Raw genomic sequence first — 12,082 nt, 5'->3', positions numbered from 1 at the left:
CCTGGGAAGGAAGTTTGGTTAGAAATACCCTTGGAGACTGTGACTGCTGAAGGTCAGGGTCTGGAACATAACAAATATCTGTGAAATGAATGGCTGAGTAGGCGATTATCCCGACAGATATTCACAGGTATGTGATCAAACCGGTAAGTATTTATGATTTAAAACAACTCTCAGTAGTCCAGAAGTAGAAGAAAATTTACTTAATCTGATTAAGAATATCCAAATTAAACTCAAGGCCCTCAGCGTATTCAGTGGCAAAAGGCTGAGAGCAAACCCATGAAAGTCAGGGCAAGAATTATTTATCCTTACCACCATTGTTTAATACAATATTGGAAGTGCTAGGCAGTGCATTTGGACAAGAAAAAAAAAAAAACCCATAAAAGATTCAAATATTGGAAAGGAAGACATAAAACTGATCATCAGTTGTCAGCCTAGAGGAATTAAAGCAATCGAATGAGCAACGAGCAGCAGTGTGGGGGCTTCGCTTACACGCCACCTGCCATCAGAGGCTGTGCTGTGTGGTGGCGACTGGCTGGAAACCAAGCCCACCTTTATTAAAACAACAAAAGTACTAGGCACAGGTCAGTGAGGAATGTGCTGTATCAATGTGAATGAAACTGTCAAGTCTTGTTGAGACACACAAAGGAAGACCTGAATACGTAACAGAGAAACACACTCCTGAATGGGAAAATTCAATAAACATAAAGAGATGACTTCTTTCTAAATTAGTTAATACATTTAATGTCTTTTTTTTTTTTTTTTTTTTTTTTTGGCGGGGGGATGGAGTCTCACTCTCTCATCCTGGCTTGAGTGCAGTGGTGCAATCTTGATTTTGGCTCACTGCAACCTCCATCTCCCAGGTTCAAGCAATTCTCCTGCTTTGGCCTCCCAAGTAGCTGGGACTATAGGCCCCTGCCACCACGCCTGGCTAATTTTTGTGTTTTTATTAGAGACAGGGTTTTGCCATGTTGGTCAGGCTAGTCTCGAACTCCTGACATCAGGTGATCCACCTGCCTTGGCCTCCCAAAGTGCTGGGATTACAGGCGTGAGCCACCACGCCCAGCCATATAATTCTAGTAATAATTTCATTAAGTGGCGACAGTAGGGAGCTGAAGAAAAATTTCCAGCAGGAGTGCTTTCAGAACTTAAGAATGTTTGGTATGTTCATCCCCTACTCTGCTCCCTGCAAAAAGCCCCATGTAAAAATAGCTGAGAAGTAATCCAGAAAGGATTTTTTTTTTTTTTTGAGACGGAGTCTCGCTCTGTCACCCAGGCTGGAGTGCAGTGGCCGGATCTCAGCTCACTGCAAGCTCCGCCTCCCGGGTTCCCGCCATTCTCCTGCCTCAGCCTCCCGAGTAGCTGGGACTACAGGCGCCCACCACCTTGCCTGGCTAGTTTTTTTGTATTTTTTTTTAGTAGAGACGGGGTTTCACCGTATTAGCCAGGATAGTCTCGATCTCCTGACCTCGTGATCCGCCAGTCTCGGCCTCCCAAAGTGCTGGGATTACAGGCTTGAGCCACCGTGCCCGGCCGCAGAAAGGATTATATAAACAGTAATATAAAGCTACATAATTAGGCTGGGCATGGTGGCTCATGCCTGTAATCCCAGCACTTTGGGAGGCTGAGGTGGTGGGTGGATCACTTGAGGTCAGGAGTTCAAGACCAGCCTGGCCAACATGGCAAAACCTCATCTCTACGAAAAATGCAAAAACTAGGGCCGGGCACGGTAGCTCACACCATAATCCCAGCACTTTGGGAGGCCGAGGTAGGTGGATCACAAGGTCAAGAGTTCGAGACCAGCCTGGCAATATGGTGAAACCCTGTCTCTACTAAAAATATAAAAAAATTAGCCAGGTGTGGTGGTGCACACCTGTAGTGTCAGCTACTCGGGAGGCTCAGGCAGGAGAATGGCTTGAACCTGGGAGGCGGAGCTTGCAGTGAGCCGAGATCACTCAACTGCACTCCAGCCTGGGTGACAGAGTGAGACTCTGTCTCAAAAAAAAAAAAAGAAACAAAATACCCCCCAAAACTAGCCAGGTATGGTGATGAATGCCTGTGGTCACCGTATCAGGAGAACTGTTTGAACCTGGGAGGTGGAGGTTTGCAGCAAGCCGAGATCATGCAACTACACTCCAGCCTGGTGACAGAGTGAGACTCCGTCTCAAACAAACAAACCCCAAAACTAGCCGGTACGGTGACACATGTCTGTGGTCACTGTGTCAGGAGAATCACTTGAACCCGGGAGGTGGAGGTTTGCAGTGAGCCGAGATCATGCAACTGCACTGCAGCCTGGGTGACGGAGCGACTGTGTCTCAAAAAAAAAAAACCAAAAAGCTACATAATTAAAGCAGTGTGGTACTAGTAGACGGATGGATTCTGGAATGCAACAGAAAGCCCAAGTATTGACCCAAATATATACAAGAATTCAGGAGACAGGGATTAAAATTTTTATACACAGCAAGTAGGCTGGAGACCAGTCATGTGTCTGGCGACAGGGACTAGGTAAGCACATTGCTCCTACTGAGAAATATGACGTGGCTGCTGAAATACGGTTGTGGTAAAATATTTTAAAAACCTCAAGGATATATGCCAGAAAATTAATGCAGGTTGATGAACCCTTATCTAAAATGCTTGGGATTTAAATGTTTTGGATTTTGGATTTTTAGGATTTTGGAATATCTACATATACATATACAAAATGAGATATCTTGGAATAGGACCCAAGTCGAAATACAAAATTCATTTATGTTTCATATATATCTTATCCACACAACCTGAAGGCAATTTTATATAATATGTTTAATAATTCTGTGCATGAAACAAAGTTCTGACTGTGTTGTAACTGCAGGTTAGGTGTGGCATTTTCCACTTGTGGCATCATGTTGACACTCAAAAAGTTCCAGATTATGGAGCATTTTGAATTTTGTGTGCTTGGCCTGTGGTAGACAGTACTAATATCTATTACAAGTGTTTATTTTCTTTTATGTAATTATACATATCTTCTATGACGAAAGTACACTGCTTCTCAAATAAAAAGGTCATTTAAAAAATGTTTTAAAATCAGTTGTATAAACAAATGGCAAAGTGGCCGGGCACAGTGACTCACGCCTGTAATCCCAGCACTTTGGGAGGCCAAGGTGGGGAGATCACTTGAGGTCAAGAGTTCGAGACCAGCCTGACCAACATGGTGAAACCCCGTCTCTACTAAAAATACAATAAATAGCCAGGTGTGGTGGCGGGCGCCTGTAATCCCAGCTACTCGGGAGGCTGAGTCAGGAGAATTGCTTGAACTCAGGAGGCGGAGGTTGCAGTGAGCTGAGATCTTGCCACTGCACTCCAGCCTGGGCAACAGAACGAGACTCCATCTCAAAAACAAAACAAAATAAAAAAACAAGTGGGAAATGTTGAAGTTGGCTGGTGGTCAATATCTTCAAACACGTACTTATGGTACAGAACAAAAAGCCAGAAATACGGACTGTGTCTACGTGGAAAACCACACAGGCGAAGACATCTCCACTGCCGCTGTATCCGTATCAGCGCGTCCCTCCTGCGTTTCCGACTGGTCACCTGACTGACGCCCTGCAAGTGAGTCTTCAGCGTCCTGCTCGAGGACCAGCGGAGTGTGGGCTCTTCTGCTACTGAACTAGATGAGTGTCGTGTTCCTGAGGCAGTAATGCCGTGGCTGTGCTAGCAGAGCACTCTGTCGACACTACTCCAGCAAGTACTCATCACAATAGACTCAACTTACACAGTTGTCAGAAACTCTGAAATGAAGCATTTCATCACAGCAGAATTACTTTACAAAAATAAAGACCCTTACACTAATGTATGTTCTCACGTGACTCACTCGTTGTTCACTGATGGGAAGTTAATGACCTTGTGTTGATTACAGCATCTAAAACTGTGTCAAGAGATGATAAACTTGCTTAAGACTATTAGCCTTTTGGCAAGAAAAGTTGCTTGAGGAATTGAGGACAGTGAGAGCAACACAACAGCCCTAGGACCCCAGTGGTTTCCGTCGGACCCCAGTGGTTTCCATCGGACTCCAGTGGTTTCTGTCACACTCCAGTGGTTTCCGTCGGACCCCAGTGGTTTCCACCATACTCCAGTGGCTTCCGTCAGACCCCAGTGGTTTCCGTTGGACCCCAGTGGTTCCCACCACACTCCAGTGGTTTCCGTCAGACCCCCGTGGTTTCCGTCACACTCCAGTGGTTTCCGTCACACTCCAGTGGTTTCCATCACACCTCAGTGTTTTCCATCACCCTCCTGTGTTTCCCATCACCCTCCAGTGGTTTCCATCGGACCCCAGTGGTTTCCATCACACTCCAGTGGTTTCCATCTGACCCCAGTGGTTTCCATCAGACCCCAGTGGTTTCTATCACACTCCAGTGGTTTCCATCAGACTCCAGTGGTTTCCATCAGACTCCAGTGGTTTCTATCACACTCCAGTGGTTTCCATCAGACCCCAGTGGTTTCTATCACACTCCAGTGGTTTCCATCAGACTCCAGTGGTTTCTACCACACTCCAGTGGTTTCCATCAGACTCCAGTGGTTTCCATCAGACCCCAGTGGTTTCTATCACACTCCAGTGGTTTCCATTGGACCCCAGTGGTTTCCATCAGACTCCAGTGCTTTCCATCGGACCCCAGTGGTTTCCATCACACTCCAGTGGTTTCCATTGGACCTCAGTGGTTTCCATCACACTCCAGTGGTTTCCATCAGACTCCAGTGGTTTCCATCAGACCCCAGTGGTTTCCATCAGACTCCAGTGGTTTCCACTGGACCCCAGTGGTTTCCATCACACTCCAGTGGTTTCTATCAGACTCCAGTGGTTTCTATCACACTCCAGTGGTTTCCATCAGACTCCAGTGGTTTCCATCAGACCCCAGTGGTTTCCATCACTCTCCAGTGGTTTCCATCAGACTCCAGTGGCTTCCATCAGACTCCAGTGGTTTCCATCACACTCCAGTGGTTTCCATCACACTCTAGTGGTTTCCATCAGACCCCAGTGGTTTCTATCACACTCCAGTGGTTTCCATCACCCTCCAGTGGTTTCCATCACCCTCCAGTGGTTTCCATCACCCTCCAGTGGTTTCCATCAGATTCCAGTGGTTTCCATCACACTCTAGTGGTTTCCATCAGACCCCAGTGGTTTCCATCAGACCCTAGTGGTTTCCACTGGACTTCAGTGGTTTTCATCGGACTCACTCCAGTGGTTTCCATAGGACCCCAGTGGTTTCCTTGGCTCTTAATGAGCTGACAGATGTTACTGGTACTGCTGTGTTTGAAGGAGTCAATGTTGAGCTTGAAGTGACCAAAAAATTAGCCTCTATCACTTGCTCTACGTGGAACAACTGGAACACACAGTATTTTCAAATAAGTTGTAAAAATACTAATTTTGTATGACCTGAAGTGGAATCTACTAAGATGAACTACAACTGATCATGCTAAGAATATACATGGATCAGAAAAGGCTTACTTAGACAAACTTACAAAGCATATGAAAACTGAAGATCATGTGAAAATATAAGCCTATGTTGATTATGTTATTCATTAGCAGATACTTTGTAAAAAATATTTGCATCTATTAGGAGTTACTGAAACAGTGGCGTCAACATGAACTCCATGCACTCTCATGACTTAGCCATCATTAGTTCCATGAATTTTTGTCAGAAATCGATGATACATATTCTCACATTCCTGAGCACACAAAGTTCAACAGCTTAGCAGTGGCAAAGTTTTACTGTCATTTTTTAGAAAACTCTGGGCCAAGACTAAAATTTTCTGCATGAGAAAAACCTCCCTCAACCACTGTTAAACACTAAAAAGGGCTGGGCATCATGGCTCAGCCCTAAAATCCCAATGCTTTAGGGGGCTGAGTTAAGAGGATCACTTGAGGCGAGGAGTTCAAGACCAGCCTGGCAAGATAGTGAGACCTTATCTCTACAAAAAAAAAAAAAAAAAAAAGAGAGAAAGAAAAGAAAAGAAAAGAAAAGAAAATTAGCTGGGCACAGTGGCATATGCCTATAGTCCTAGCTGCTCTGGAGGAAGATCACTGGAGTCCAGGAGTTCAAGGCTGCAGTGAGCTGTGATTGCACCACTGCATTCTAGCATGGGTAACAGCAAGACCTTGTCTCTAAAAAAAATTAACTAATTAAAATAAATAAATGCACAATTAATGACTTTGGAAATTAATTTTTGTTGCAGACTTGACAACATTTCTTAATGAATTCAACCTAACATTACAAAGCAAACGGTGCTTACGTGCGAAACTTATATTGCAGTAAAGTTATTTCGATGACAACTAACGTCTGAATCATAAGTAATGTTGGCTGGGCGCAGTGGCTCACGCCTGTAATCCCAGCATTTTGGGAGGCAGAGGCGGGCGGATCACGAGGTCAGGAGATCTAGACTATCCTAACACAGTGAAAGCTGGTCTCTACTAAAAACACAAAAAATTAGCCAGGTGTGGTGGCAGGAGCCTGTAGTCCCAGCTACTCGGGAGACTGAAGCAGGAGAGTTATGAACCCGGGAGGTGGAGCTTGCAGTGAGCTGAGATGGCGCCACTGCACTCTAGCCTGGGCAACAGAGCGAGACTCTGTCTCAAAAAAAAGAAAAAAAAAAAAAAAGTAATGTCAAGCTGCTTTATCTACTTCCCATGGTGTCTAAAATTAAAACAGAAAGTGAGATTTCCATTCCCACACAAATTTGCAGCAGATATATTTTCTGAGCTCAAAATATAGATCCAGCAGAATTTGATAAATGTCTTCCAAATCATATGCTCATGGACTGATACCAGTATTTGGCAGTATCTATCTGTGTAAAAAGACATTTTTGCAGATGAAGTGTTTAAAATGTCATCACAAATAACAACAGATGAACATCTGCAATTGGTTCTGATAGGAATGCCAACTCCTTTTGGTTTCTCGGAGCAACAGCACCAGCCCCCCGTTGTTCCCTGAGCACACCAAATACTCTTCCTTCTCGGGACGTGGCACTGGTGCTTCCTCTGCTGGGATGGCTTCTCCTCATATATCAAACAACTTTTGCTCACAAGATTTAAGTTCTTGCTCAAAATGCACGGAATCTCTATCAATAACTTGGAGAAGGGGAAAAAAGGGGGAACGATTATAAGAAAACTCAATCAGCTGAATCTAACCCCAAATTGACACAAATGATAGCCATTGAGAAAGACATTAAAAGTTACTAAAGTTCGTATGTTCAAAAAGCTAGAGAAATGACTGAATATGTTAAGTAGAGACATAAAATACACAAAAAAGAACCCAATCAAAGCTTTAGAGATAAGCATTATGATGTCTGAAATGAAAAATACACTGGGGCTGGGCATAGAGGCTCACACCTATAATATGAGCACTCTGAGGGACTGAGGCAGGAGAACCACTTGAGGCCAGGAGTCTGAGACCAGCCTGGGCAACATAGTGAGATCTCTTAAAAAAAAAAAAAAAAAAAGTAAAAAATTGGCTAGGCACAGTGACTCAGCCTGTAATCCCAGCACTTTGGGAGGCCAAGACGGGCAGATCATCTGAGGTCAGGAGTTCGAGACCAGCCTGACTAATATGATGAAGCCCTGTCTCTCCTAAAAAACACAAAAATTAGCCGGGCACGGAAGCATGTGCATGTAATCCTAGCTACTTGGGAGGCTGAGACAGGAGAATTGCTTGAACCTGGGAGGTAGACGTTGCTGTGAGCCGAGATTGCACCATTGCACTTCAGCCCGGGAAACAAGAGCGAAATTCCATCTCAAAAAAAAAAAATTATATATATATAAATTAGCCCAGTGTAGTAACATGTGCCTGTAGTCTCAGCTACTTGGGAGGCTGAGAGGATTGTCTGGGCCCAGGAGGTTGAGGCTGCAGTGAGCCGAGACTGCATCACTGCATTCCAGCCTGGGCAACAGCAAGGCCTTGCCTCAAAACAAAATCAAATCCACCACTAGAAAGAAAAAAAAGTTTAGTGAATTTGAAAGCACAACAATAGAAATGATCCAAAATTAAACCTACAAAAAACAAAGAGGAAAAACAAAGTAAAAAGAGAAAGTGGGACTGAGCGCAGTGGTTCATGCCTGTAATCCCACTACTCAGGGAGGCCAAGGCAGGTGGATCACTTGAGGTCAGGAGTACAAGGTCAGCCTGGGCAATGTGGTGAAACCATGTCTCTACTAAAAATACAAAAATTAGCCAGGTGTGGTGGCGTGTGCCTGTAATCCCAGTCACTCAGGAGGCTGAGGCAGGAGAATCGCTTGAACCCAGGAGGTGGAGGTTGCAGTGAGCCGAGATTGTGCCACTGCACTCCAGCCTGGGCGATAGAGCGAGATTTCATCTTTTTAATTTAATTTTATTTATTTTTTATTTTTTTATTTTTTGAGACGGAGTCTCGCTCTGCCGCCCAGGCTGGAGTGCAGTGGCCGGATCTCAGCTCACTGCAAGCTCCGCCTCCCAGGTTCACACCATTCTCCTGCCTCAGCCTCCGGAGTAGCTGGGACTACAGGCGCGGCCACCTTGCCCGGCTAGTTTTTTTTTTTTTTTTTTTTTTTTTTGTATTTTTTTAGTAGAGACGGGGTTTCACCGTGTTAGCCAGGATGGTCTCGATCTCCTGACCTCGTGATCCGCCCGTCTCGGCCTCCCACAGTGCTGGGATTACAGGCTTGAGCCACTGAGCCCAGCTGACTCCATCTTAAAAAAGGAAAGAAAAGGAAAGAAAAGAGAAGAGGAAATCATCCCATGGAGTCAGAGAGCTGCAGGACGACTTCAAGTGACCTGAAACATAACTGGAGTGCTGGGTGGGGGTTTGGGCACACACAGAATCTAAGGAAAGGGCCAGGCACAGTGGCTCACACTTGTCGCACTATGGGAGGCTGAGATGGGAGGATCGCTTGAGCCCAGGAGTTTGAGACCAGCCTGGGAAACACAGAGAGACACCATCTCTACAGAAAAAAAAAAAAAAATTTGGCAGGGTATGGAGGTGTGTAAGCTTGTGGTCCCAGCTACTCAGGAAGCAGAGGTGGGAGGATTGGGAGGATCGCTTGAGCCCAGGAGGTTGAGGCTGCCATCATTTGTGATTGTGCCACTGCACTTCAGCCTGGGCTACAGAGCGAGACCCTGCCTTAAAAAAAAACAAAAAAAAAAAGTTTTGTTTTGGAAGAAAAAAAATGACTGAAAATTTCTCAAACGTGATGAAGACTATAAACTGATAGGTCCAAGAAGCTACATGAACCTCAAGCATAAGAAACATGAAGAAAATGACATAAACGCCTATCTTAAGCAAATTGCTTAAAATGAGCAAAATAGAGAAAATAAAGGAGCTAGAGCCAGGTGTGGTGGCTCACTCCTGTAAATTCAGCACTTTGGGGGCCAAGGCAGGTGGATCGCTTGAGTCCAAGAGTTTGAGACCACCCTGGGCAACATGGTAAAACCCCATCTCTACCAAAAATACAAAAACAAGCTGGGTGTGGTGGTGGGCACCTGTGGTCTCAGGTGCTGAGGTCGGGGGATGGTTTAGACTGGGAGGCAAAGGGGTGCAATGAGCAGAGATCATGCCATTCCACTCCAGCCTGGGTGACAGAGCCAGACCCTGTCTCAAAAAAATAGAATGAAATCGGCTGGGTATGGTGGCTCATGCCTGTAATCCCAGCACTTTGGGAGGCCAAGGTGGGCAGATCACTTGAGGTCAGGAGTTTGAGGCCAGCCTAGCCAACATGTTGAAACCCTGGCTCTACTAAAAATAGAAAATTAGCTGGGCATGGTGGTGCATGCCTCTAATCCCAGATACTTGGGAGACTGGGGCAGGAGATTTGCTGGAAACCAGGAGGCAGAGGCTGCAGTGAGCCGAGATCACACCACTGTATCCAGCCTAGGTGACAGAGTAAGACTCCATCTCAAAAAAAAAAAAAAAAAAAGAAAGGAGTTAGAGTTAAAAGACGTTATGTAAAGAAATACAAAGATAAGAATGACAGCTGATTTCTTGTTAGAAATAATGCAAGCCGGCCGGGCGCGGTGGCTCAAGCCTGTAATCCCAGCACTTTGGGAGGCCGAGACGGGAGGATCACGAGGTCATGAGATCAAGACCATCCTGGCTAACACGGTGAAACCCTGTCTCTACTAAAAAGTACAAAAAAAAAAAAACTAGCCGGGCGAGGTGGCGAGCGCCTGTAGTCCCAGCTACTCGGGAGGCTGAGCCAGGAGAATGGCGTAAACCTGGCAGGCGGAGCTTGCAGTGAGCAGAGATCCGGCCACCGCACTCCAGCCTGGGTGACAGAGCGAGACTCCGTCTCAAAAAAAAAAAAAAAAAAAAAAAAAAAAAAAAAAAAAAAGAAATAATGCAAGCCAGAAGACAATGAAGTGGCAAAAAGAATAAATCTTAACCTACACCCAGCAAAAGTAGCCTTCAAAAATGAAGATGAGGCCAGGCGTGGTGGCTGATGCCTGTAATCCCAGCACTTTGGAAGGCTGAGGTGGGCAGATTAACTGAGGTCAGGAGTTCGAGATCAGCCCGGCCAACATGGTGAAATCCTGTCTTTATCAAAAAAAATACAAAAATTAGCAGGGTGTGGTGGTGCACGCCTGTAGTCCCAGCTACTCGGGAGGCTAAGGCAGGAGAATCACATGAACCTGGCGGGCAGCAGTTGCAGTGAGCTGAGATCACACCACTGCACTCCAGCCTGGGCAACAGAGTGAGATTCCGTCTCAAAAAAAAAAAAAAAATGATGGAAGACTTTTTCAAAAACACAAAAGCTAAAAGAAGTCATTACCAGCAGCAGACTTGCACTTCAGTAAATGTTACATGAAGTCCTTGAAGCAGAAAGAAATGCCACCAGATGGACATGAATCTGGATCCACATAAGCAATCAAGAGCACGGGAAACAGGAACTGTGTGGGCTGATGTAGAAATGTTTGCTTAGTATTAAAATCTCTTTAAATGATAACTGACTGTTTAAAGTAAAAATGATAACAATGTATTGAGACATTGATAACATGTAGAAAAGTAACATACTTGACAGCAACAGGACAAAATTGGAGAGAAATGGAACCTAATAAATGCTGTTAGGTTCTTACATCATTTATGAAGTGGGATAATATCATTTGAAAGTTGATGATGATAAGTTAAGATAATACATAAACCCTAAAACAATCACTAACAAATAGCAAAGACCATAATTAAGAATCCAACAAAAGGAGATAAAGGTGAATTTAAAAATGCTTGATTAATGCAGAAGGAAAAAAAAAAAAAAGAAAAAGGGATTGAGAACAAAAGAGACAACAAACCAAACAGCAAGATGACAGATTTAAGCCTAACCATATACATCATCGCATTGTGTTAATGGTCTAAATCCCCCAATAAACAGGCAGGGATGTTCAGATTGAATAAAAACATGTGACCTAATAATATGATGACTACAAGAAAAATCATAATAAAGACAAAAGAATAGGTAAAAAGTAAAAGGTTGAAAAAAGAAGTACCATGCTAACACGAATCAAAAGAAAGCTGGAGTGCCAATATTAATGTAAGTAGATTTTGGAGCAAAGAATATTTCTAGGAACAAAGAGGGTCAATGATGACGGGATTGATCCGTCAAGAAGACATAATCCTAAATGTTTATGTACCTAACTACAGAGCCTCAAAATACTCCTGGGTATTTTGAGAGAAATAAAAATGTATGTCCAAACAAAGACTTGTACATGAACGTTCACAGCAGTTTTTTTTTGTTTGTTTGTTTGTTTGTTTTTGAGACGGAGTCTCGTTCTGTCACCCAGGCAGCTCTGTCACCCAGGCTGGAGTGCAGTGGCTGGATCTCCGCTCACTGCAAGCTCCGCCTCCCAGGTTTAAGCCATTCTCCTGCCTCAGCCTCCCAAGTAGCTGGGACTACAGGCGCCGCCACCTCGCCCGGCTAGTTTTTTGTATTTTTTAGTAGAGACAGGGTTTCACCAGGTTAGCCAGGATGGTCTTGATCTCCTGACCTTGTGATCCGCCTGTCTCGGCCTCCCAAAGTGCTGGGATTACAGGCTTGAGCCACTGCGCCCCGCCTCACAGCAGTTTTATCTGTAATAGCCCAAACCTCCAAACA

The 12,082-nt window shown here is 44.6% G+C and overlaps 1 protein-coding gene across 6 annotated transcripts in view; it reads right to left on the bottom strand.

Annotated features, from left to right (window-relative positions):
- LOC105464231 (Rho GTPase activating protein 39) overlaps nt 1-12,082 on the bottom strand; it is a 143,702-nt gene that overhangs the window by 27,857 nt on the left and 103,763 nt on the right. The gene's annotated exons all lie outside the window — the stretch shown is intronic.

Source organism: Macaca nemestrina, chromosome 8 (genome assembly GCF_043159975.1).
Source record: "Macaca nemestrina isolate mMacNem1 chromosome 8, mMacNem.hap1, whole genome shotgun sequence".
Classification (NCBI taxonomy): Eukaryota; Metazoa; Chordata; class Mammalia; order Primates; family Cercopithecidae; genus Macaca; species Macaca nemestrina.
Note: the sequence above shows the minus strand (reverse complement) of the source record. Positions and strands in the feature narration are given on the sequence as shown.